This window comes from Teleopsis dalmanni, chromosome X (genome assembly GCF_002237135.1).
Source record: "Teleopsis dalmanni isolate 2A chromosome X, ASM223713v2, whole genome shotgun sequence".
In the NCBI taxonomy this organism is placed as follows: Eukaryota; Metazoa; Arthropoda; class Insecta; order Diptera; family Diopsidae; genus Teleopsis; species Teleopsis dalmanni.
Window position 1 is genome coordinate 29,475,807 of NC_051848.1, and position 25,673 is coordinate 29,501,479.

Genomic DNA, 25,673 nt, shown 5'->3' on the forward strand with positions numbered 1-25,673 from the left:
GTTTTCTTAAAATAAACAAAAATAATTAACAACACAGAAATAAAAAGCATTCCTACAAAAAGAAAAAAATAATAAAAAACAAATCAACTTCAGCATGTAAACAATTGACAATGCCTGAACAAATAAAAATAAAATAGTAAAATTTTAGATAATATATTGTATAAGGCCTTATATTCGGTCTTCAATGAATGCACACATACATATATATGCATATAAAAAATAAATACTACACAATATATGTATATATATAGACATAGTTACACTCAATTCCAACAGCAGTGAGATCGTGTGCATAGCTAACAGGATGGTAAAGAAAGTCCAGTGAATACAACCTCTAAAAAATAAAAGCAGTCTGGGGATATATTAATGCAAAAGTTTTTGAAAGTAAGACATACAAGCCTACACAAAAGCACTCAGATGAGCAGAATGTTTCAACAAAGTACTTGACAATCTATTAGGTCTCATTATCGTTCACGGTGTTAGGTATATATGTTAATTATAAAAAGAATAAGACCCTAGTAGACCATGAATAAGCAATATCTTCAAGAATTTTTGAGCATAACATAAACGAGAAACCGAAGAACTAATAAGTCAGTGAAATGATAGGCAGTCAGCCTAAAAAAAAATAATAAAAACTGGCATGTTTGAAACTGCAATAATTAAAAAGTCTATTTCCCTTTCCCTTTCAAAATAATATATTTACATTGATCATTTTGACCCGACTGCCTCACGTTGCATAAAGTTTATTAAAAGAAAAATTTTTTGGGTTTAGACCATATTGATCCTGCACACTGATACTACAAATATAAGCGCATTATAATCGAATAAAAAGTTTCGGCATTCAATGTATATACATGAAATGATTTTAACAAAGACGTCGACCGCTTATATCATACATAGGTATTTGACCGCTTATATCTTACAACGCTGTTTCGAGTATGGTCAGCCACACTTCAATAAATTAATTGTTGTTGTATTTTTATTTCTATTCGAACCATTCTGTTTTAAATAGTTTCTTTTCGTCAAAAAAAAAAAGTTAGCATTAAATTGATTGATAATTTGATCTTGGAGCAATAAAAAGTTAAAAAGTATAGTCCATTTTACAAAATAAAGTCACTGAACAACAACAAATTATATACTTAAATTATAGCTGAAAAATATAGATTTTCAAAAACCAATGTCTAATCTGAATCTATGAAGGACTGGAAGTAATGAAATTTCAACAAATCGGTTAGGATCGACTATAACTTCAACAAACCGAAACTCAATATTACTTGATTGGCTTTGGAATGATAGCTACAATGCTAAGTCCGGTGCACCTGACGTCACTTCAATTAAAAGTAAGGATTAAAAGATTCGGACAAAATCAAAATTATATTGATAATAGAGGATCTATATTTCATCAGGAGCACACTACCATTTTTATCATCATATTAATCAAATATTGATACAAAATACATTAAAATTACAAATTTAAAAAAAATGTGTATTTTATAACATATAGATTTGTTATAATCTCCATCTCTCTATTATAATCTCATAATAGATTTGTGAACCCGACGTATGATATATTTATTAATCTCAGCGCAATTTATTATACTTATATTAATTAATTATACTTTTTCAAGTTGGTGAAATAATTTTAATTTAAAATTTTTTTAGCTAATTCCGATTTGTATAAATACTACTAGAAATATCTGAATTTTTTCAATGTGTCTTCCTTCAATTGTTTGGATTCTTATTTAATTCCTTATTCTTTTCCAATATACACTTTTTCGGAAATTTAACTACCAACAAATGTCTTCATACAGATTTCTCAAAAACAACCTTTTATTGCTATCAATTTTAATATATACTTACTGAGCATATCTACTTATATCCTAGTCTTTAGGCATTTCCCATAGTACAACTCTTCTTACGCACAGCTACATATTTAGCTATATTTCTCCTTTGGCAGACATATGCATATATATGTTCTCTTATACATATATAACATTGTATATATATTTAATTACTTGTTTGTATTAATCTTTCTGTACCTTTAGATATATCTTTATATGGTGTATATAGTTCATGGTAATATATAACAATGTCAACATCTTATATTTCTTTTTACAAATCTCCTTTTATATATATCTCTTCATATATCACTTCTTACAAATACCTTTTATAAATTTAAATACTTTTCTGGTTTATAGTTAAATAACTCCATATACCACAGGGGCATAACTTTATATAGTATATTTTATATAACATTCGATGCATTTCAAACATTTAAATGAACTTAATATACTCTTCATGACAGTAGTGTGAAGGGTATGGCTTCCCTAATTAACATAACACTTTTATAAAGTGTTGAAAATAATTTGAAGCGAATAACAGAAAAAAATTGTAAGATAAAAATGTCAATTATAATAACTTTGAAGAAATTTAAGTTTTATCCACTTGAAACCACAATCCAGCCTAAGATTACAAGTAAACCCATTTTGAGTACTGATTTAAAAATTTGTGAAAAAAAATTTTTGAAATAAATATAAAGTAAAAAACTAAAACACTTGAACTACTTGAGATTGTTTTAAAAAATTTAATGGCACAATTAATCCCATTCCCAATGAACTATATACATTAACGCTAAGTTACACCCAATGCGTGTTTTCTTATCTAGAGACTACAGTCTCTCAAATAAATTACGTATTTGAGGTTTTTACTGAAATTGAAAATATTATGTGAGTCAATGAACATTTCATAATGTTGAGTATTAAGAAAAAAAATTAAAAAAAAAATAAATTGAAAGACCAAAAGTGATTCTACTATATCTTCGTTTATCATTCAAATAAAGTTAGAATAATTATATAGCTGTTGATTTCTTTTGAAATTTAAACACAGATTAGTTAGATTTTTTATAAATTATAAATTAGAAGAAGAGATTAAGTTAGTGTGAATATTTCTAATAAAAAGGAAAGTATTTGCTACATTTACAGCTCCGTTAAGGGATTGCGACCGACGAATATTTAAATAACCAAAGAGAAAGAAGAGTACCTACACCTATCTACCATCCATTTTTGAGCTATCTGTGTGAATTGATTTATTATAATTCGTTTTAAAGTTTGTTTATCTTTACTCTCTTTCTACTGATAATATATATAAATATAAGCAATTCTCTATATTCCTATAGACTCACATTTATAATCCGTACTCCCATTACATAACCTTAACAAGAGAAGAAGGTAGTGTGAAGTGGTCCAAAATATTTTAATTAAAATATCATTATTATTTTATTCATTAAGTTTAATTCTTAATACATTTTTTCTCTAAGTCAATAAATTTTACTAAAATTGAAGAAAATTTATTAAATAGAAAATAAATTAAGTGCTTTAAGCTTTTTAGGTATATCTTAGGAATAGGTATATCTTTACTGTTCCTCAGTGCTTGAACTTGATATATGGAATGTGTTAATCAACTTATCACCTAACGTAAGCAGAACTATACACAAAAAAAATATTTTCAATTTTTTTAAAAAAAAAAAATTAAATTATAAATTCCTTTGAAAACAAAATTCAAAAAAATATCTGTCTTTATACCTTCTTGTCTTCAAATATAATAATAATTCAATGTATTATTAGGAATCATAGAGTATCTATGATATGTTGATTATAATGTTGCGGTTCGACACTAATCCTTTTATGGTATTTCAAACATTCAACAGTTAAGTATATGCTCTACAAGTCTTTTGAGTTTGTGTTCAAAAAATTCCTTTCAAAAATGTTTAGAATATTTTGATAGTTTATGTGTGGTATCACAAATTGGCGAGTCTCAAAAAAAGAAATAAAATAAGCCATCACGAAATATTTGAATGTTCTTAAAGAGGAAGAATTTCAAAAAATGTGAATTAGTGTTCATAAAACCGTTTTTAGGAAGAAGCAGTCATTTGTTATTTTTGGAACAATTGCATAATTTTGTTGAGGTGTAATATAGTACGGACGAGGTCAAGAAGTCTCAACCAAACAGTCTTCTGCTGTTCTAGGGTAAAACTGAGCTTATGCTTATTCAGACAAGGATAGTAACATTAGGCAATATTGTTGAAATTACGACGAAAGCCAAAGCGTATCTTTAGATTACCCGTCAACAATCTGCTAAGATACGTTGAGCCAACCATTTCATTGATATGTTATATTGTAAACCGCTGTATAATAAAAATATGCAATTTAAACTATTGACAATATTTTACATATATATGTATATAAGTAATTAGTTCAAATTTTTATTGAATCCGCAATATATATTAATTTTTTTAAATTAATTCATATATACCATAAAATCCATAGATAGCTTGAATATGATTTATCTCAAGCGATATATGTCTTAAGAGTGCTAAAGTGTCGAGAATGACCCTTGAAGAAATCTTTCCAAAACAATAAAAAGTGAAATGTTACTTCGTTTCAATTTTTTAATTCAAATCAATTAATAAAATTTTTATTTATTTTGATGTTTTTTCTTTTTCTAGCAAAAAAGTCTAAAATAAAATCTTAGCAATTAAGCACATCAACTAGAAGGGCCTACAGTGTCTGACAACACTTTTAATTGGCAAGAATTAATTGTTTGGATAAACAGTATAGTTTTTTCGTTTCTTCGTTGAAAATTTAAAAGATACATTTTTGATATCTAAACAGACTCCAGTCATCGTCTAGTTAGAACTCCCGGCATCTGCGTTTATCGTTGTAATGTAGACAAAAGTTTTTGTCTTCTAATAGATTTTTTTGTAAGTTTTTAATTTTTTTTTTTAATTTTACTGTCTTGCAGCTATGAGCTTTTAATACTTTTGTCATAGTGTTTTATTGATGTTTAAATTTATTTTTTCTTTTTTTTTCTGTAAATTTTATTTCAGTCTTCATGTCAGTGATTAATGTTGTTTTAATTGACTTTCACTTCCTATCAAATCTGCCTTCATTTTCATTCTTTAAATAGAAATAAACTCAAAAGAAAAAGTATCTGTCTGACGGAAAGTATACAAATTAAAATCTTTTTGAAGCTAAAAGGTTGCTAATGACATTAACTAACACTTAACTGATTATGATTAAGTAAGTTATACATATATATATAGCGGCAAAGATAATAGTTTACAAATTAAAAAGCAGAGTTTATAAACAATTTAATGTATAATTAAAAAAATACACAGTACGCTATTTGTAATAGCTAATCATACCAACAATATTGCTACAATTATATATGAGAGTATCCAAATATTTTGATTTAAAAAACAGTTTATACACAAATTATTATATTACAATGTTATAATTAATAAAGTTATAAACTTCATATGAATCATTATTCATATAATATAATACGTGTGCTATTCATATAAGTAGCACTAAAAAGTTATATTAAGCACCGTTAACTATAAGCCTGGTAAAAAAAATACTCCTGAACTATTGAAAACCATTTTAGAAAAAACAGACTTGATTGGTATTTTCTTTCCGATTATATTTCATAAGGTCTTGTCCAAAAACTTTGAATGTGTAGTGATGAGAATAAGTTGACATTAGTTCAATATTTTATTTATTCCCCCTTGAAACTTGTTTAAAAATGCATACATTTAAATTCTCTTTCTTTTCTTTCTCTTTAGTTTAATAGAAAAATTTCAATTGAAAGAAGTCACTGATGGCGCGATACTCCAACCTACTATCAGGCTAAAAAGATAACTCATTTTAATAGATACTGTAGGACGTTTCAGTTCAGTTAAACAAAGTTAATGCTTTTTGCAGACTATTTGACAAAATGTCTGCTTTACTAAGCTGCCATTAAGTATAGTATATATAGTACATGTCAATATAGTATATAGACGTATAAACATTCTGGCAACTGACAAGCCTTGATCTGAATCAGGGCTGACGAATTATACTAGGCCTGATGCCTCTTTTTCCGTTGAATATTAAAAAGTTTTCAACGGAAGATATCTTAAAATTTCTTCAAATCGGTTATGCCTTTTCCAATCGGTTAGAGTTGGTTTATAACCCAACAAATTTATCACTATTACATTGCTCTACTTCCTTGAAATCCTAGTACCAATTACTTGCTATTATTATATGTTATATTCTACAAACGTAATTGTAAACAATCATTTAATTATCTAATATAAATTATTATTAATTAAAAAGTTAATTCTTTATAAAATATGTTAAATAATACTGATAATTATGAATAGACAAATAAACAACAAATTATTTTGCTCTACTCCTAAATAGACAGTAGATAGTAGACTTTAGTAGCTATTCATTGCACTTGAGATGAGAATAAGTTATGTATTAAGTACTAAGATTTCTAGCTGACGCTAAATGAATCTATGTACGGTAAAGTCAAATTATCTCTTAAAAAATTTTTACTAAATGTATTTTTTATAGAAGTTATATAAAATATTTATAAAATTTCATATAAAGAACATAAAACTAACTAAGTACCAAAACTACAAGTCCATAAGATAACACACTAACTTAAAGCACACTAATCTTTATTCTAGACCAGGAAGTCCTTTTTAATTTAATAGAGCAGACAAAATCTGAATGCTTATGTTAGAATTATGAAATAGATATTCGAGTAAAAAAATTTAAAAATTGAATAATCTAGCAGGGCAGATAGAAGTAACGTTTTCTTTTTCCTTCTGTAATCAATAAATGAATTTGCTATCTGGTTGTTGTGTCCATCCATAACACAGTCTTATTAATGCAGAACTTGTATAAGATAATTTAAAGCACTCTAGACCAATCAGTTACTTTGCTGTGATCTATAGTATAGTGGGCACACTATTCATATTGTGTATCACTGTTGACGCGTCTTTTTTAAGCATTCTGTAAATATAGATAGTTTGACTAAGGTTTAAGATTTCTCTACATTGGCAGAAATTTATATTCACGGTAGCTGTACACCACTAGTAGTCACTATTCTTGCAACCCCCAAATATAGATTTCTAGCTATATAAAAATTGAACAACAATAACGTAAGATGATATGATAGAGAGGTTTCGAAAATATGATCGAAATAATATCATATGGTAAGATGATATGTATAAAATATCACATTATGGTTTTAAAGATATATTATTAACATTTCTTGAAATATTAAATGAATTTCAAATACTTTTAGCGCACAAGAGGGAAAAATCCTTTTATAGCTTAGCTTTTTTCTAGCATTTACCATTTACTTTTCAAATTATAACTCAAACATTTACTTTAAAAGCGTAGAATTGTATATATATAACAAATTGAATATATACTTATTTAAATCAACACATTTTATATGTGAGCAAAGAAATTTCACTTCTATGGTATATTATTTTTTCTTTTATGTTACTTATAAAAGTGCAACAACATATCCAAAAGATATAATGAACTCAAGTTGTCACAATATTTATAAGTTAATCACTTTTTCAACGCAAACCTAAAAGCTTTTAAATTAAAGTAAAAAAAAAATATAAAGGAAGTCAGTAGCATCAAAGGAGTTGTTTGAGGATAAATGCAAAGCCAACAAAGCGGATGATTGTGCAATGGGGACTCATTCACTTGGTTTCATGTTTAATAGTTTCGATGTTGTTGACACGTTCTTTTCTATGGCATCAGTAACAGGAACAGCAGCTGCTGCAGTTGGTGCTTTACAAATCACTTCTGTCAATATGTACACTCCTTTTTGCTTCATAATATATCGACTGCATTAGTGTATCTACCCGCATATCCATGAACTTAGTAACATCATTTTTGTCATCCTCTTTTTTTACTTTTAATGTACTTAAATTTGCAACAAAGAAAAACTAAATTATATAGTGCATATTTATTTACATATTTATAATTTTTTTAAAAATTTTTTAAACCTTTATATATACTTATTCCTGACAAATAATATATTAAATATGTATAAGAGAAACCGGAAATTATAGCAACTGCTTGTTTTAACAAAGGATAACAAATATTTGGAAAAAATAATACATACATGTAGATGTATGTACAGACTTAGTTAGTTGTGGTGGAGGGAGGACGAATCCTCCTCAAATAGCTAAGGATGAAAGCCGTTTTGAGTCCACAAAAACCTCGTAATAGTGGGTAGTAGATAGAGGGTCAAACTAGAACCAACCAGAGGCATTAACAAAGGCAAGAATCTGGCTAATGCTGATGCTGGAGATATCGCTAAGTGAGTTGAAGAAAGGGGCCCCTAGAAACTTAAACCTAGTTCTGGCCAGACCTAGACAAAAACACATCAGGTGTTCTGGTGTCATTTCTTCAAGTATTGGTAGACACGCACTACATGAGGTACCACAGGAAAGGCCAAGTCTGGCCTATGTACAGACTTATATCTACTTAATTTCTAGAAAGTTATATAAACAACTGGTCAAACCCGGGTCAAACAAAGTTCATCAGCAAGTAGTTCTAGTTAACTTTCTATGGGTATACGATCAGAAAGACAATATTGCTAAGGTTATGCAAAATATCGAAAGAACTGAGTATACAAAAAATTTTATTTAATTTATAAAAAAAATTTTTTTAACAACATAATAGGAAAAGTAAACAATATGATTTTGTACTTTTATATTACTCATATATTACTCAAATGGAACCTACAATGAACCAACTTCTTCTCCTATAGGCTATATAGAATGCATGTCAGATATTACTAGTATTGAAACATCAAAATGAATTCAAGTTGAAGACCAACTAATTTCACAGTAAGGGTCTTCATTATTCAAGAAGAACAAGGATCAAATTTAATCATTTTGTCCGCATCATAATTATCATCAATTCTTGTATCTCCTATTAGAGCATAGGGCCTCATTGAGTCCGCATGGCAGTTATCCAACATAATTAACGCATTTTAATGAATTCTATATCAAACCCTAAAAAAAATAATTTACACTATAACTGATATACAAATATATAAGTTGGCACGCAGACAGACACTAAGTCATCGCTAAGTTGATTCATATCACTAAAATGATCAAAAGTCCTATATACCCTACGGAGTCTCTGATATCTCTTTGACTTTCAACCCTTTAACTCACTAAAATCAGCTTTTAGAAATGAATGCAGAAGATTTTCACGGTAATGCGGAAAGTTCATTCCAGAAATCGGGGGAGAAAGATGTGAGCGGGAGGCTTAATACCTAGTCGACTAAGTTTATCTAAGTTAGGAAGCATATGCGTGATGCATACGGGTAGTTTGGTTTTTGTTCAGTGTTTGAATAAATCTCTCGCCTTTTTTTATCTTTTTGACTATTTTATAAACTGATTATATACTTTTTACACATTATACGTATGAGAGGTTCAAAGAACGCTTAAGTCATTTTTATAAATGTTTTTACTTATAAGTCATCAACACTGTATTGATATCAACTCTATTACTCAACCCCAATTCATATTTATATGTCACATTTTATCGCTTCAGTGTGTTTAAAAATTGCAAATGCAGTCGTAAGTATTTAAAGCGAATATGTAATATTTTTTGATGATATATTATATATAATAACAATTCAACAATTATCTACAGAAACACAGAAAAAATTATTTAAAAATTAAATAATTAAATTAAAAGGGAGATTCTAGACTGTTCATTTAATCTGCAATGATCTGTGAATTAATGTACCACAAGACTTAACATATATCTCTACGTGGCATCTCAATAAGATTATTTTCTTTTAATGGAACATGACCGAATTACATACAAAAGATGATCTTCCCACGTTTTATTAAAAAGTTCAGCACAATAAGATATATAAAGAATGAAGAATTAAACTATTAGTTTCATAAAGCTAGTGAAGGATATTGAACACGTTTTATTTATGACATACACAAAATGGAGAATTAGAAACTATTGAACATCATAACATTGAAACATAAAACTTATGCGGAAAATATTAATCGAATACTCAGAACCGGAAACTATTGTAAACATAAGCCCATAGGTCTACTACTATAGGTTTCTACTAGGTATCCTATTACATCCTCTAATCTTCCAAATTTTGATAAGGCTTGTGAACTTTTCAATACGATCAGAGTTACGAAAATAATATTTTATAACTAAATGGATTGACATCTCTCTGGTTTCTGCATTTGATATGAGTAATCATTATTTATTTTTTTTGATAGTTACATTTGATTAATTGCCTAAGAATTTTTTTTAAAGGAAGTGATAAAAATGAAAATAACAAGTAGTAAAAAAAAAAAATAACTTGAACACTTAAAACACACTTTACAGATACTTGAAACAGAAAAAAGAGCGGGTTTAGTGGAAATGAAAGAAAAATAGAGAAATTTATTTGATGTACAACCAGAAGAGCATGTAACCCAAGAAGTAAACTCAAAGAAAGATATTTGGGCGTTGCTTACAGTTAGACATCGAATAATTGATTGATTTATTAAGATTATTTTTGAAATTGATGTATTGTATGTAAGGAAAACAAACCTCTTGATGATGGGAGAGAAGCCATGACAACTTATGTTAAATAAAAAAAATTCATTAATAAAAGAAAGAAAATACTCAATTTTACTTTTCAAATTTAAAACAGGACACAAGATTGTTTGTTGGAAGAGCGATAGTCATGTTAACAGAGCTATTATTATGCACAAGGGAGACATAGGAAAGGTGTAAGTTATTCATAGCAGATATTGCCAGTCATCGTTGTTAATTAACAGAAAACCGATACGAAACACAATTAAAAGCAATTTAAGTGATATAATTCGAAAAAAAAATTTTTTTCTTTGTATAATAATAAATTCATTTAAGGTATCGATGTGAACTTTGCTCAGGAATATCATTCATTCTCGAAGGAGTTGTCGTTGCAGTTCGTTGATTTTATTTACTTCACTCTCACGAAGAGACACATATACATATATATCCATATATTTTCTTTGTTTTATATTTGGAACTGTGAATATTAATATTTTTTATTTGTAGAAAAGCAAAGCAACAGGATGTCCGCTCGACGTACACAATTTGTTGACTTACTTAAGACTTGCAATGGCAACGTGAAAGAATATGACCCAACCTGAATAAGAACAATGTGCCAGGTTGTTCGTATAGATAAGTATCTGCAGCAGCATATGAATTGGTCAATTAATTTTAATTTTTGGTTTTTGAATTTAAAAGTTTTTTCCTTTTCGTCTGGCATTTAGCCTTTTCAAAGTAAATAAATAAATTTTAGGAATCATTTTAAATTTAAAATTCACTTTTAGTTTGTATTTCTGTATTCCTTTGGAAATAAAATGATACTTAAACGGAAAATTATAACTCTTTTCACCACCACAACAATAAATGTTTTGCATAATTTTTGAATTTTTTCTATAATTTTAACAAGAACAATAAAGTTTTATTTAAAACTGTGGGAGAAAAAGTATAAGGATTTTCTAACTGACACTCTTGTCATCGCAGTCCATAATTAATTTGTCGTTCTAAAGGCAGGCAGACAGACTACAACATCATTTTTCTGCATACTTTGATTATTTTCTGTCTGTCTGTTTGCCTGTCTATCTTTCCGTCTTACATTTTTTATATCCGTCTCCGTAACTTACTACATCCTACACATTTGCCGGAAAGCCTCTTTAAAAAATTTGCATCCAAAAGTCTTTATTAACATTTCTGTGCAAATAACTTGTCAGTCGAGTAGTTTTGCTGTCACTTTTATTATTGTCTAGTATCTCTATTCGAGGCTCGTTTATTGACTACAACTGTCTGCTATCGCTGCTTCTTTCTAGACTATCAAATATTCAAATATTCTAGATTATGATTATTTCCATATGATTATAAATATTTTCTTTTGTATCCATTCAATGCATTAATGGTAATTTAAATGAAATTCAAATTAAATTATGTCTTCATATATATATAATCAACAAATGAAGTTTTGCAAATATTACAACTAACGAAGTTCTGCAAATTATACAAAAAAAAAAGAAATAGTAACCGCAAACTTTAAAAAATTATAATTAACCATTTGAAGACACAACATATAATTGTGAATATTTTTTTTTACAATAAAATTATATAAAAAAATAAATTGCGATTAATTCAATTAATAACATAGTCAGAAAAAAATATATATTTAACTTTTTGCAGAGACCATGGAGAAAGAGAACTGCTAGTAACTCACTATAAAAGATAAATATAATACATTTAAGATTTTCTTGACACATATCAAAAATATTCGAATATATTACAAAAATCGTAAAGATTCTGATATCCAGAGTAGCAAAACTTGTTTTATTAGTTTAAGAATATAAACTAAAGAAAATTGATAAGCCAAATAAAATGAAGAACAAAATATTATCGAGTTAAAATATATAAAGTACTGCAAACAGTAAGTCTTCTATACTATCTTTTACTAGTATAGAATGACCCTAGAATGATCAGGTAAATTCCACATTGCTAGCTCTCTGTCTAATATAATAATAATCATAGGTCCATTTAAGTTTTCTGAATATAAAAATTAATAAAATTATGTCTTTTAATTACTATATATAGTTTACTATATAGCAGTTTCTAATACACGTCTCTAAAAATGTTCATAAGATTTCATTGTTTGTATATAATTTTAAGACTTCGAATACCAAGGATTAAACTTGAGCCCACTACTTCACCTTTTTTTGTGAAATCTCTTTTTTGGTTAAAATGATATATAACAGAACAAAACAAATTTTCTCTCCATCACCTGAAGTCTTCTAAGCTGAGGTTTCAATATACAGATCTCTATATATATCAAAGACTTTAATATAAGAGGTAGTTTTTTAAATTTTCTTTAAGGTAATATTTTTAAATGTTTGCAGTTTTTAAAGATTATATTTTGTTGCCTTACTAAAGCCGATACAACCGCACAACGAATGCGCTTTCAGTTTTTCCGGTTCAATTTTTTGCTTTCTTTGTCTTGGCCAAATCAATTTTTTATTTACTCCACTCCATTTAACCGATCCAAAATATACTGTTATTGTATAGTTTACTAATAATCTTAGGCATAGTGGAATACATTTTATAGTTCACACTCTAGAGTTAGTACATATAACAATGATAGTAATCACACTAACTTCGAGCATATTGAAATTATTAAATTTATCAACAACCGAATAAAGGTAGTAGAATTTTTTCGAAAATAATAAGATATATCTTACAAATACTACACAATTGTAGCTTTATTGTATTGGATCTAAATTGTATTAGAAAGGTTTAATTCAGTTATAATAAGCATTTTAAATGTCTATTATATATCTATTGCGATGTATATATATATATTATATATATTTTAAGTGCGATGTATTATGTTTTTAAATTATTTTTATAATTTATTTTTATTGTCTTTTAAATTTCTGAGCATAATGAAAGCAATATTTTACAGAGGTTATTTCAACTAAACTCAGTTAATCATTAACAAAAGATATATGGTATAAACCAAATAAGCTACTATGGCGTGTAACTATGCAGGAGACCCTTGAGAAACAATTACGACAACGGAAATATAGGTGGATTGGACACACGTTACGCAAAAACACAAATGACTTAGCACATGCGGCACTAACCTGGAATCGGCAAGGCAGTAGAACCCGAGGATGACCACGCAATTTTTGGCGTAGAACAATAAACAATAAAACAAATAAATCGTTAGGTGAACTGAGATGTATTGCTAGAAATAGGCAAAATTGAAAGACTTTTGTACAAACTCTTTGTGAATAGGCTAAGTTTATACAATCAAATATTGTACAGAACATGCTTTAATAATAATAATAATATAAACTATATGACTACAGTATGTTATAGGCTTCTAGGTTTCCATTAAAAGAATATACTTTAAATAATATTCAAAAAATACTCCCGTAGAAGAAAATTTATTATGTAAAAAGAAAATTAACAACAAAATTAATTTTTCAAATTGATAACTGAAAACTTGATAATAAATGCCATCTTCAACTTTAGAAACTATTAATAAAAGCAATTTAACAGATATTAAAATAAAATTGAAAATTATTTGAAAATAAAACTTTTTACTTAAGCAAAAATTTAATTTAAAGAAGAGGGAAAGCGAATAGAGTTTCTTGCAGATTAAAGAAAAAAACTCATTTAGAAAATGTATAGGAAAAAGTTGAATTTCTTTTTTTATGATAACGAAAATAGAAAATCGTGACTTAAACGCTTAAAAAATGCTTAAAGTCAATTGTGTACAAATATGGACGAAAAAGACCTAAGAGAATTAATTTGATGGAGAACAATCCAACAAGATTTGTACGTTTGGAAGACTGTATATGAAAAATGAAGCAGTAGAAATAATTTACAATAAAAAAAATTGAAATGACATGTTAAAACTACAACTTTTAGTCACTTACAGAATATGCCAACTAGGCATATTCCGGCTAACAAATGGTACAGAAACGGGAACATCATTCACAAAAGTGAAATTTGGTACTTAAGTATTGCATCTGATCATGATGATCGCTTATCTTTCACGCGTTCTACATGAGCCTCATGATTATACAGGGTGATGTGAAATAATTAGGTGCTTTAATAAACGCACAACATAGTCAATATCTTATATACAATATCTTATTATGTTATATGTAAGTGCTAGTGACTAAGTGCTAGCACTTGCAGTACGCCTACGAATAAAATAAGAAAAGTGTAATTCCACAACACAAGAATAAATTACCGATAGATGTTTAAAGTTCTATAGATAATCTGTCAAAATATTTTCTTATAAAATAGAAGATGCTCACCCCACAAATAAATAGCTGACTACACATATCGAAACTTATAGCTAAAGAGAGACATTATGATTTCAGAAATCAACATTTTCTTAATAGTAATACCAGATATTTTGATACTAACATAAGACTTTTGTAACTTAAGTTATAAAGAAAATGTACTGTTCTGACTAGAACTATTTTATATCGTTTGTATTATAAGTATATTTTTAATAATAGAAAGTTTTCATATATGAAGAACTATCTTAAATTGATTATAGTATAAGTATATTTTTAATAATGGAAAATTTTTATATATGAAGGAATTTATTAAAACTTTTAGCTCTTGTTATTCACTAATTAAAAACTTAAAGGACTTGCATTTCTTATTAGTATTTACGAGAATAGTTTTTCTAAGTATAAATTTTTATCTATACAGTTCAGTTCTCAACCCACCCGTTATACAATAACTGCAAACAAAGCTAAATTGAACATATTTTTTTCCAATTAAAATTGGAAAACCGTAAAAGGAAATGAGGACCAAAGTGTACGAGTACATGACATACTCCAAGGGTCAACTGCCGTAATAGTTTAAAAGGAAAGTACAAGACCCAAACAAAAAAGAAAAAAAAAAAAAAAAGAGGAGGAGAAGCGAATAGATAAAAGATATTTACTCCGGCATAATTTTTCAAAATTCGAAATTGTTTGTTTTTATTGAATGAGGAACAAATGCTGATGATATGAAAGAACACAAGAATAATTCGTATAACCCCTACGCATATAAAAGCCAATGTGGTTAGCTGAATAGACTCTTCAGATAAAAGAACGTATATAGCTAGATATGTACTTAGATACACGTATATACTTATAGAATTTTTATATGCGTGAGTAAATTACAACTGTTGTCCATTTGTGTTTACATTTATGAGCTGAAGAAGGTTGGTGATAAATGCATTTTGAGGAATTGGTAAATACGCTGGAGGTCATTGAATTTAAATCTTGTATCTTAAATTCTTATGCCACATTTTTTTCAGTTTGTTGCCTGTAATCGCTATGTACATATAAAGAAATAAAATTTCAAATTTGATGGATTACTACACTTAAATCACATTGTACTGTGTTTATTTTACAAAACAAATCAAACTATACCAGGCGGTAATAATAAAACTGATGACACACACAATTTATTAAATTGTTTGAAAGATTTATCATTTCACTCAAAATAGGCATATCATACCTGTCAGACATAAAGTAATGTCTATTAGTATAGTATAACGAAAACATACAATATTTACAAATGATATGCAAATAAACTAATATATATCATTAGAAAATATTTAGAGTTTAACATACAGACAACAAATATTTGGAGTAGAAATAGAACACAAATTAGTAGCAAATATATATTTTACTAATAATGAGGATATAAAACCATAAATTCAAAGTAGTGTAGTCCAATATATGCACATGCATAGGATTAATATAATTTTAATGCAAAATGTTCATAAAATTCTGTATGATATAAATATTCACAATTATAAAAAGTGTGGTTCAATTATTTCATCAATACTTTAAACCGAACGAACCCTAAAAATGTGAACCAATAATCTAAATCTATGCTGAAGAGATTTTATACAAAGCTATCAAAATATATCTCATAGATGCACTGTGTATTTTTTTGCCATTTTAATTATTAGTGATTGTAAAAATAATAAAAGTAGTAATAATAATAATAAAAATAATAAGTGTTACAATAATAATAGGAACTAGTAAATGATGCACTGTGTCGGAAATATGGTTCTGTTTCGGAAACATTGAATCACATTATTACGAATTTTTCTATAATGACACAAAGCGTACAGCTACACAGACGCAAGGCTATATGTAATGTAATCCACCAAAATCGTGCATTTGAGCATAAGTTGATATCTGAGACTTAACCGATTTACCAGAACACATCAAATGCAGTGCTAGAACACACTTTGGATCGACACACTTTGAGTTATATTACATCATAAAATAACATATTATCCAAAAACGATAATTGAATATATAGACGAATATATATTAATGTTTTCAAAATTACCTTCGATGCGGATCAAATTATCTTGAATGTCGGAATAAAATTTTAAACTACTGTTTTAAAGGAATATAACATACCTGAAAAAGATAGAAAATTTACATATTAAATAATTTTGAAAGTTTTCACATTTATATGAAATTTTTGAAAAAGTATTATATGATAAAAAATTTTATATGATAAAAAATTTTATATACATACATATATACATGCGGCTTAAAAAAAAAATAATTTTTTAATATTAAAATAATTTTTTAAAACTAAAATAATCTTTTAAAATTAAAATAATTTTTTAAAACTAAAATTATTTTTTAAAATTAAAATAATTTTTTTAAATTGAAATAACATTTTAAAATAAAAATAATTTTTTGAAGTCAAACTAATTTTCTTTTTATTCATTCATTATTATTTATTTTTATTTAATTATTTATTAAATATTTTCTTTTTATTTAACAGACTAAACTCTATTATTCTAAAAAAATAATATATCGTTTAAAAAATGTATTGTAGGCCGTTTGTAAGTTCTAGTAAATTGAGATAAAGTAAATTGAAATTTACTAGGGATTTTTTGCACTGCACTTATGTAAATATTTTTTTATTTATTTATTGAACTTATTTATTATTTTTGGTTAAAAGTTTTCAAATTTATTTATTTATTTATTAAACATCTTATAAAATTTTCACAATGGTAACACCTTATTTACCTAATTTTTGTCTAATTTACCCTTCTCGAAATTCAGGTAAATACGAACATTCGCTGCCATACCGACATAATTTACTATTTCCTTCAATTTACCATCAATTTACTCGAACTCGCACACGGCCGTAATTACTATTTGCTAATTAGGAGTTGATAAAAAGCTAATATAAATTAAATACTATATAAAATTTATTCATTAAACACTCTTGCGCAAGGTGCCTAAATTATACTAAAATAAAAGAACTATATGTGGTATGTAGGGGAATATCAAGACACCTTATTACATTAAAAATTCTTATTTATATAAAATTAATGTATAAAATAATAATAATAAATAATATTTGCCAAACAATTAAATTAATAATTAAACAATTTAACACTTAAATAATTATTTTAAAATAAATTAAGTAAAAATGATTTAATTTTAGAAGGGCACAAGGCCCATTATTCTATACTAAATTCCTGTAAATTTTACTTTACAACAAAACAACAAAAAAAAATCAAAACAAAAAAAATGAGACACAGCACAAGCGTATGTAAAGCAACATGGAAAACAAAGGCAAAGCGAAGAAACTGGACAAAACGGAAAGCGAAAAATTCTGAAAATAGATTTTATTTTTGATAAGCAAGCGCAAGGGGTTAGTAGAACATTTTGTACACGTCACATACGCAGTGTTGTACAAAGGTTAAATCACTGTAGGTATGTGCCCGGGTAGCTCAGTCGGTAGAGCATTGGACTTTTAATCCAAGGGTCCAGGGTTCAAGTCCCTGCTCGGGCGGACGGTTTTTTTTATTTCTAAATTATGTCATATAAAATATTTTTAATATAAAATGTTTCAAATTCTAATTCTTTATATATATACATTAAGACTGAAAAGTTTTCGGAAATTCTCATTTAAAATTCGCGCGCTGTATATTTTTCGATATTTTAAGTTTATGTAGTTTGGCAGCACTGTCCTTAATTACTATGCCAAAAATGAGCTCGATCTGTCAGACAGTTCGTTTACGGCAGCTGTTGAAACCAGTTCACCTCAGTAGTGCGTTGCGAAATGTCTTCGACGGTCGTACGACCGTCCTGGAAGGCTTTGTACCACTCATAAACTTGAGTTTTCGATAAAACTGATTCCCCATAAGCCTTTTGTAGCATTCGCAACGATTCTGCACACGAAATTTCGTTCGAAACACAAAATTTGATGCAAACTCTTTGTTCAATATTTTTTTCCATTGTTTTTTTCGCAACGCCCTACTGAGGTGAACTGGTTTCAACAGCTGCCGTAAACGAACTGTCTGACAGATCGCGCTCATTTTTGGCATAGTAATTAAGGACAGTGCTGCCAAACTACATAAACTTAAAATATCGGAAAATATACAGCGCGCGAATTTTAAATGAGAATTTCCGAAAACTTTTCGGTCTTAATGTATACATTCCAATATATTTAATATTAATTGTCAAGGTTGATAACTTAGCTAATAGTATGACTAATTATGATTAAAGATTATAGTTTAATTTATTTTATAAACATAATTTTTATATGACTGACTTAATAAATAAATAATAATATTTATTTATTAATAAATAATAATATTTATTTATTAATAAATAATAATATTTATTTATTAATAAATTAATAAATAAATTAATTCAGACATTTAAATAGGAACAACCGTAGAAACTATTGTATTTTAATTGAACATAATTTTTAATTAATTTTATTTCTAAAACAGTATTTTTGATAAAAATGTTATAATAATTTGTTTAATATAAATTTATAAAAAAATAAAAGCATTAAATAAAGATACATACAATAGCTTCAAATGTAACATGGACTATATACATATATATAACATACCAAATACTATATTATAATTAGTTAAAAAGTATTCGGCGTTTGTCAGTTCAGGTGACTTTGAAATGCAATGACTTTAAAATGGTTTATTGCATATTATATATATAAAAATATATATATATTTGGATTCACAGGATTATCAGCAGTAATAGGTAATCTATATAATATCAGTGCCATTTTCAGAGTACGCCTTATATAGGTACTGAGGTATAACAACAGCGAGGGAAATTGCTGAGCAAATAAATTTACCAGTTATATTACTAATTATTCACAGGGATTAGAAATGAACAAACTAAAAATACCTATCACCCCTTAAAAGTTATTAAGGACGAAATGTGTTGCTCGAGACACCAATTAGTTCTACGTAAACAGACACTTGTGTGATGTTCCCAAAAGTTCATAGGAAAAACGAGCATCTCTCGTTGAAGCTTGTATAACCAGTCACTAACTATTTGATATGCACACAATAAGCCTGAAAGTAATCCTTATAAATATTATATTATAAATATTATATTATAAATATTATATTTTAAATATTATGTTATAAATATTATATTATAAATATTATAATTTAAAAAGAAACATTAAAACGCTCCTGTTACAACTGCCCAGCTTTATTAGGCTATTATGTTTTATGCGAGATAAGTTCTCAGCGAGGAAATTATGAACATTCTTCGCTTTATTACGGTCTCGAAAAATTTTTATAATTAACTGATATTGAGAACTCGTGTAGTGGTATCAAAATTGACTCGGTGAGTCTCAGAGTGTTGATTAACTTATTTACTGCGACAATAACCTAACATAATTTATAGATCGTATAAGAACACAGAAACTCTTTTATTTTGTCGAATGTACATATATATTTCTTAAATATTTGATTTAAGTACTTAAGTTACGTCTATACCTACATAATAAATCCATTTTTTTTGTTTGTTTAACGAAATCTGGTATTCACATTAATTAAATAAATGATGTAAAAATCAACTGTTATGTTTATATATTATTTGATCAAAAAACAAAAAAAATACAATATTAAAATGTTAAAATGGGATCTAGAATTTGCATACATAATACAATATACAGTATCAAAAAGCATATACAGATAAAAATGCATCTCTGCATTTGGAATTCGTTTGAAATATAAACCACTTTCATTTTCAACGGTAAAACGCATAAATGGATCTATGTAGACAAGTCCTTATGAAACAATGATCAAATGATCGAACAATAAAAACAATTTTTATTTGTTATTCTTCCTAATAACTAGAAGGAAATATGTGATATTATTGTACATATACTATTGCTGTCTTTTGCATATTCCTGGTTAATTAAATTTTAATTAATTAATTATTTAAATTAATTAAATTTTTACTATAAGTTATTATAAGGTAAATATATATATTATTAGATTATGAGCAACACAGCATTACTTTTACATTTTATTTCAATTTAGAAAGAACTTTTTTGTACATAACTTAATTAATTTTTATTTAATTAAAAATAAAAAATCTATAAATTAAATGTATATTACTTTTTTTGTAAAGAATAGTATTTCTTTTAAGTTTAATAAATATAATTAAATCCTAGAACTATTAATACAAATACTTTATTTTAATAAGTAATAATTTTCTGTAAGAATAGAGAAATTATCTAAATTCTGAAATAAATTTAAAGCTATAATTTATACGAAGCGTTACATACTTCATAATAACTTTGCCTATTTATTTAATAAAATTTTCATTAAAATTCTATGGGAAAGTGCCTGAAGTAATACAAAAGTAGCAGTTTCATTCACAAGTTGCTCCCAACAAAGCAAAAATAAAAAATTAAATTAAGGTGATGGACTTGCAATGAAAAAGTTTTGCAAAGATTTAATGTAAACTCTGAACTAAGAAGAAAAAAATATATATTACAGATAATTAACCATAAATTGATTATAGGTTTTAAATAAAAACTTACTAAAACCAAAACAGCAACGGCGGCTTTAAATAAATATTTCAAGCGAGAGTCTTTTTTATATTGCAGTAAAATTTAAAACAAATTTGTTTTTCCAGTAGTGCACCCAAGCACCCAAGCACCTACAAGTACTGAATCTGCTATAAGTTTAGTGCCTCCGGGCATTAACACAACAGAATCATCAGCAACTAACAAAGGCACCAAACCAAGGCATCAAACCAAATAACGAAGCAAGGAGGCATCTAAAGCATCCAAATAAAACGACCAATCACCCAGTCACTGAAATGACTAAACAACCAGCGGCCACAAGTTGTTGCTAATACAGATGATGTAGCAGCTATACTCGCTGCTGCTCTTGCTATTAACTTTGAAGTTGTGATGATGCTCAGCTTCAGATACTGCAGTTGATAATATTGCTGCTGTTGCAACCACATTTTTTTTATACTCGTATATTTATAAGAATAAATAAAAAAAGACAAATATATATATATATATTTATATATATATATATGTTTGCAGTATTTTGTTGACGTTGTTTTTTGATGACTGTGTGTACGCCCTAAATTTGTTATATGAGTAAAATCGCATATTGCAACAATATTGCAAAGTAGCGACTTCAACCACAACACCAACAACAAGTCCAACAGAATCACTAACTTAGGCAATAACAAAAATGATAGTGAAAATTTCAAAATTAGTAGCAATAGCAGCTGAGGAAGAGTCAAACGGATCAGCACAACTGCAGCAAATAAAATCCAAAACGGAAAGAAGTAGTTACACTTCGGGCATATGATTCTTCTATAACACAAAACGGAAACGGGCGGATGCCAAACTGATTGAATCATGTTGAAGGAGGACAAATGTTCAGATAGTCATACGACGAACCGTTGTGTATTAAGATAACTACTAACTGCCTCACCGATATATACCTATGAACGATGACTCTGCGTTGGAAAGAAATGTGATGTGAAGCGCGTGCAATTATTGTATTTGCATTTCAGTTTTAAACCATGAGAAAGAATTTTTTTTTATATTCAATATCAACTTTTTGGTTACCTTTTTTTATTGTGCTAAGAAATAATTCAGAAATAGAGAAAGCAATCAATAATAAATATTAATAATATGGATGTATATGTACAAGTATTATAGTGAAAATATACAATTACATTTTATCTGTGCTTAGAAAGAAAGTTTAGCGGAGAGTATTCTGCTAAGGTCAAATTGAATTGATCCAAAGGAAAGGAAAATGAAAAACTAAGAAATTATATCCAAACTTGTGAGAAAGTAAGATTGCACGATACTCTAAAAAGGCATAAATCAAAAAAAAATATTAATAAATTTTTTTTAAATAAAAAATTTATGTTTATTAGCTTAATAATTATGAGATGATAATGCAACTACTAATTTTTAATTTAACTAATTTAATATAGCATGATATCATATAAATACAAGGTAAGTATTATGAACATAACACTTCGGCTGATTAGTCCGTTCGTAGGATGACACACTGTCTGCGCCACTCATTAAAAATTTGAAAGCGGTAACTGTCAAAATTTTATGATATTTGAACGATTAGTCATTTAGTTACAACCGTCTTATACCATCTTCCCACTGTAGCTAAGTGCATTTATATATAATAAATCAAAGTAAAATTTGATCGTTTCCATTAGCATAAGTTAATTTATGTATGTAAAAGAGCTTTTATATATCAGAAAGTTCTGTGAAAGTTCTGAAAGAGCTTTTGTTTGATTTGATCGTTTCCTTTGGCATAAGTTAATTGATGTATGTAAAAGAGCTTTTATGTAATAGAAAGTTCTGTGAAAGTTCTGGAAGAGCTTTTGTTAGTTTACATTTCAATTGATATCCAACTGAAATGGATATTTTTTATTAAATAATATATCATATTTTATAATGATATCAAATATATATTTGATATATAAACTCATTTTTATATGTTTTCATAAATCAATTATATATTTTATTTTTAAAAAATATAAACTGCTTTAGTAATTGCAATAGTCATATACTATTATTAACACTACGTTTTATATTGTCGTAGCATTTGATTTAAATCAATTTCATTTTGATTGGAAGAAATACAACAACAGCAAAAGCTTAGCTTGATAAGTGCTACCCAGTCTCTGCTCCAGAAATTTTTGAGACAAATTGCAAAGAATGGGTTTGCTGACTTTAAATACGACCGTACATACAAACAGTTATGCTGTCGAATGCGCTGGTCTCCCAAAAGAGCTGGTAACATCGGAAATCATCAGAAAGTCCACAAGATCGTTTTGACAAATTATAAAGTAAAGTTGCAGCAGATATTTCATACTCTAAAGATTTTAAAGCAACATGTTCAAAGAACAGCTTCATTTTGCATGAACAAATAAAGTTCTATGAGGAAGTTATTTTCAAAGCGGGTGGTCCGTTCGCTGAAAGTTAAGCAGCGTATCACAAATCATTGAATATCATGGCCAAATTGCTCGATTTACACTTTAAATTGCTTTACACCTACCGTGGTTGACAGTCAGCTATTACTAACTGTTCTAAGACCACAAAAAAAATGGTTTACAGATTGGCTTCAATAAAAAGTTATCGCTAAATGTGAGACATAATTTAAGGACAAAGATAAATCATTCCACAAGCGAGGTATCGAGATGTTAGAGAAGCACTGGAATGATTATATTTCTTTTGACGGAGACTACGTGATGAATAAAGTCGAATTTTGTCAAAAATATGTTTTATTGATAATCATACAATGGATACAACTGCACGAATTAGCACACAAACATTTCTCTATTTTTATCAGACTTATTGGAAAAAATTTACCTTAATTACTTTATTTAAAGAAGATCTACCTCAAGATTTTTGTATTTCTAAGAATATATTAAGTACGGAGACATAAAATTTGATGTTTAATGTTACTTTTGCAATCAGTTCTGCCTCATTTTCATTTTATTCCGACTACTACCATAGCGTTTTATAAATTTGCCATTTTTGTTATAATATGTACCAGATCGAGACAGGAGACACAAAACATATCTCACACTCTCTTCAAAAGAGGCACAACTCGAAATTTGTTAATTTTGAGTTAATGTATGGAATTTGTTAATAGTTTACCTGTTTACCAACATGCAAAATTCCGTATACCAAAGTTCACAAAACAGTTCTATCTCTTTTTTGGTTAGAAATGACACTACTCTGGAAAACAGTTTTCTGAAAATTGACGAATTTCGAGATGCACCTCTTCTGAGGAGGGTGTGTGATATATTCGTATTAAAATATTCGAGGGCTTCAACAACAATTACTTCTAATTAAACTTAAATATAGTGTACTGAACAGAAACATTTTAATATCAGCGCATATAAAATTTTCTATAAAAAAATGAGACGGAAATGCTTCTATGCATTTATAAACAATTAAATCAACTAATACATATGAATACAATATTGACAATATTTCGAAAGTAATAGGAAACTGAAATTAATTCCAGAGTCTATGAACGCAATATTGACATTATTTTATTCAATAGGAAGTTGAAATTGATTCTAGTTCAATTGGGCCGGGTCGTGTACATAAAAGCATAGTGTCCTTTCATTTATTTTTTTTAAAAATATATTCTGAATAAGTAAACTTTAAAATAACTTCTAACTGTAAATAATTTAACATTATTCAAACCATTTAAGCATGTATCATTAAGCATCCGTTATTTTATAATTAAATCATTTTTATTAATTCTTGGAACTTAAAATGCATTATCAATAAATTATCCTCTGTTATTGTTGTAATTACTAAGAATCGAATTTGACAGAAAACAAAAAAAGAAAAACAATGAATGAATAAAAATACTCACAATAATATCAATGGAAAGAAACTAAGCCAAAACCCTGAAGCAAAAGAAAGCCATAAATTCCATAATAACCCAATCATCATACACTCTCAATTATAATAAAAAAAAACAGCACCTAAAAAACAAAAACATTAAAAAAAGAGAACAAAAACAATGTTAATAATAAAATCACACACGTCTTAAGACCAATTGAATTATTACCTTCACGCGTTATAGAGAAAAGTTGGAGCACAACCTCACCTCACTATACATCACACAACTCTATACAACATCATATATACATAATACCAATAATAAAAAAACAACAAGACGTGCCAATCCATTTTCGAAATCAAGCCACCGCAAACGCATGTGCACGGATATGAGCATTATTGGCTTGTATTCCAGCATTACTTTGGCTTAGCCATGATGAAGATGATGGTGCTGAACAAGGTAAGCCCAAGTATTGATGACTCATTATCGGTGAAATATCAAAATGATAACATCAAAGCAACCAGCGAACTGGACATAAACGCACTTTTATTGTATTTCTACTAATGATTCAA

General features: G+C 27.6%; 1 protein-coding gene and 1 non-coding gene across 2 annotated transcripts in view; one reads left to right on the forward strand and one right to left on the reverse strand.

Moving 5' to 3' along the window:
• The window catches only part of LOC119688132 (tyrosine-protein kinase Btk29A), a 186,643-nt gene that overhangs the window by 122,818 nt on the left and 38,152 nt on the right, over positions 1–25,673 (reverse strand). The gene's annotated exons all lie outside the window — the stretch shown is intronic.
• Positions 18,182–18,254, forward strand: Trnak-uuu. Its single transcript has one exon. It is a non-coding gene; the product is annotated as a tRNA-Lys (tRNA).